Source organism: Chenopodium album, chromosome 15, assembly GCF_948465745.1.
Source record: "Chenopodium album chromosome 15, dcCheAlbu1.1, whole genome shotgun sequence".
Taxonomy (NCBI): domain Eukaryota; kingdom Viridiplantae; phylum Streptophyta; class Magnoliopsida; order Caryophyllales; family Amaranthaceae; genus Chenopodium; species Chenopodium album.
The window spans coordinates 516,355-520,065 of record NC_137848.1 but is presented as its reverse complement, the minus strand read 5'-3'; the positions used below and the strand labels follow the sequence as shown (position 1 = coordinate 520,065).

The following is a 3,711-nucleotide window of genomic DNA, read 5'->3' as shown; positions in this document are numbered from 1 at the left end:
ATATATTGGCCTAAATGTCGCTTGAGAGTAATTTTTTTACCAAATTGTTACTTGGAGTTAACTTTTTTATCATATTGTCGCTGGAGTTATTGTTTTTTTACCAAACTATCGATATGAGTCTTTTTTATTTACCAATCTGGTCAATTGGTCGTTTCTAGAGCTGACACAAGCTTAAGTCAAACTCGTTCAATCCAAATCTAAAATGAAAAAAATCCAAAATTATTTAACCTAAACCCATCCAAATGACCCAATTAATAAGTCCACATAGTACATAGAGCTAATACGAAGTTTAAATTAGGATTATTCCCTACCCCTTTTTTGAAACTTTTTTTATAAAAGTAAAATGGAAACGTTACGAGTGAATTGTAAGTACTTCGTAATACTCCTTGTAGCCAACTACCATCCAATAATCGTAGAAATTTATTGGATTTCAAACCCCTCCCCATTTTCAAAACCTCCGTTGTTCATTCTCCAAATACCCAAACTAAGGTTTAGCGATTAGCGGTTTAGTACATTTCACTTATTGAAAACGCTACTCTAATCACGTACGCAGGCTAATTAAGCTTATTGATTCATCATCAGTTTATATGATGAAGAAGCGATTTTCATCTGATTCATGCAATGCAACGTTGATTCCTTTCACGATGGTTTTATCATTTAGCCTATTCTCCGTGCTTTACTTTTTCAATGGCGACTCTTCTTCCCGATTCAATCACGTCTCTTCCATATCGAGTTCGCCTTCATTTGCAAGAAATCAAGGTATGTATTTGATTTCTTTCCTTTGCTATGGATTGCCTTATTTGATATCTTTCCTTTTTTTTGTGCCTTGTAATAAATGAATTTCGTTTTTTTTTTTTTTTTAAAGGTTGTTTGTAACACTTCTTACACGTTTTCTAAATTTGGGTCAACTTAAAACTGAAGTTGTTATACATGATTTTAGAGTTCAAGTAACATAAGCACGTAACAAAACAACTACTTGGTTTGAATCAACTTGATTCATGTCGTAATTTTACTATACTTTACTTAATTTGGCATTAGGTAGGTCCGGTCTAAATCATATTTGTTGCTGACGAAGGTTTTATGACTTTAGGGGTATAAATAATAGGTCAATTTTAGTCAATATAATATTTTGAGTAAAGTCATTTTCTATTCAAGTAAAATTAGACTATTCACTTTGGCCTATTTGGGTGACTTTGAGTAAAATTCTAATGCACATCATAATATTCTAAGTCAAATTATAGAATATAATCTTACCTTCATTACATTTTAGTTTAAGCTTTTGGGTATTATTTGTGAGTTTTTTTTTTTAAGATTATTATTATTATTATTATAATTGATTATTGTTTTATATTTCTTTAGTAACTTCTATATTTCAGTTATCAAGTATTTTAAAAAATGAGCATGGTTCGAAAATTATCTAGTAAGAGTATAATTATTCTAACGCATATTATGCACAATTTTATTAATATTTCGGTAACACTTTTTTTTTTTTTTTTTTTTGTATAGATCAAAGTCTTAAAAGTGAGAAGCCAACTGAAAGGGACCCACAGCATTCCTTCCTTCAAGTTGAATCACAAATCAGCTGTGACCGGTCTCGCTATCATTATGATCTTTGTTCAATCAACGGTCCAAATGTTTTGGACCCAATTTCCTCCACTTTCTATGCTATTGGGCCAACCAGCCCAAGAAAATTTAAGCAGAAAATAAGGCCTTACCCAAGAAAATGGGAGAACCTTACAATGTCTAAAATAAAGGAGGTAACCTTAATTTCTGGCCCAAAAGGCCCAAAATGCAACGTTATACACAACACTTCAGCAGTAGTGTTCAGTGCAGGAGGATACACAGGAAACTTTTTCCATGATTTTAATGATGGGTTTCTTCCCCTCTTCATCACCATCCGATCGATGTCTTTGTCCAATCATGATGTTGTCCTTGTGATAGAGAAGTCGCGTGATTGGTGGGTTAGTAAGTATAGTGATCTCCTTGGTGCATTTAGCAACTACCCAATTATTAATCTTGACAATGAGACTGTTACACATTGTTTCAAGTATGTTTCATTGGGCCTAGTCTCACATGGGTTCATGACTATCAAACCAAGATTAATGCCCAAACCAACAACGATTCTCGATTTTCATTATTTTCTAAATAAGGCCTATGGAAAAGCCCAACAAACTGATTTTCCAATTCCGATGACTAGGCCCAAATTGGTCTTGCTTAGTCGATCCGGTGGGGTCGGCCGGGTGATCTTGAACCAAGTTGAAATGAAGACCATGGCGGAGAACATGGGCTTCAACGTGATAGTATTTGAGCCCAAGCCCGAAAATACATTGTTTGAGGCTCATGGGCTTATGAATGAGAGTCATGTAATGGTGGGGGTCCATGGGGCGGCCTTGACCCATTTCTTGTTTCTAAGGCCGGGTTCGATTTTCATTCAAGTTGTACCCATAGGGATCGATGGGGTTGCAGAAATGTGTTTTGGAAAACCCGCTAAGGAAATGGGTTTGACATATTTGGAGTACAAAATAAGGGTTGAGGAGAGTAGCTTGGTAAATAGATACAACAAATCTGACCCAATTCTTACAAATTCAATGTCCTCTAACAAAAATTGGTGGGCCAATTTAGGTAAAGTTTATTTGAAGGAGCAAAATGTTGAATTGGATTTGATTAGGTTTAAGAGCTACTTAATGTATGCATATAATAAGGCTAAGAGGTTCATGAACAAGGTTGGATAGCACTAGTACAAAATTACAAATGATAATAATATTTGTACTCTTAATCTCTTATACTTGTTTAAACAATTATCAATTTGTCTTCTTTTTTTTTTTTTTCTTTGTTTTTTTTGGGGTTAAGTTTCTACTTTCATCTGTTCCTTTCTACTGGTCACCATGATCTTCTCTAAGGCCCCGTTCTCTTCACCTTATTTTTGCTGAACTGAAATTATTTTTACTGAAACAAAATTATATTTGCTGAAATTAAATTATTTTTACTGAACTTAAATTAATTTTGCTAAACTAAAATTGTTTTTACTGATTTTCTATTATAATTCTTCTTTAAGAAAACTGAATTTTACTGAACTGGACTTATTTTTACTCAACTGAAATTATTTTTAATGAATTGAAATTAATTTTACTGAACTGAACTTATTTTTACTTAACTGGAATTATTTTTACTTAATATTATTTTTTTAAGGTGAAGAGAACAGGGCCTAAAAATGAATTTTAGAAGTATTGCTTCTTTGACCCACTTCAAGAATCAGAGTTAAAAAAATTTTAAAAGTAATTAAAGCAAAAGACAACCTGCCTAGTACGCAACCGAGGCTCAATTTGTCTTTACTAGAAGACGGTCTTGTGGAATTTGGATCATTATAGATTGTTGGGTTAAACTTTGTGTAATAGAAAATGTTCCAAACTCCCAAATAATTTTCCCAAATTCGTCTCCATTTTTGTGATAATACGGAGCATATATTGTTATCTAAAGGTAATTCAATGTTGGAGATTATTGCGTGAATTTTTATAAGAAAAGTGTATGAAACACGTAGTGGAATGTATTATTCAGATTATAAATATCACTATCATGCACTAACACAGATATAATACATTAATCTGGAAAGGAATGAGATGGTTTAAAAAAAAAAAAAAACTTATCCACAATGAGACCTAAGTCATTTAAATCCATTATATGTACGAAGTAAGTAAAGTTTTTACCTAAACA

General features: G+C 32.6%; 1 pseudogene; it reads left to right on the top strand.

Annotated features, from left to right (window-relative positions):
* Positions 1-644: 644 nt before the first annotated feature.
* On the top strand, positions 645-2,732 carry LOC145583425 (xylan glycosyltransferase MUCI21 pseudogene; annotated as a pseudogene).
* The last annotated feature ends 979 nt before the right edge of the window (positions 2,733-3,711 follow it).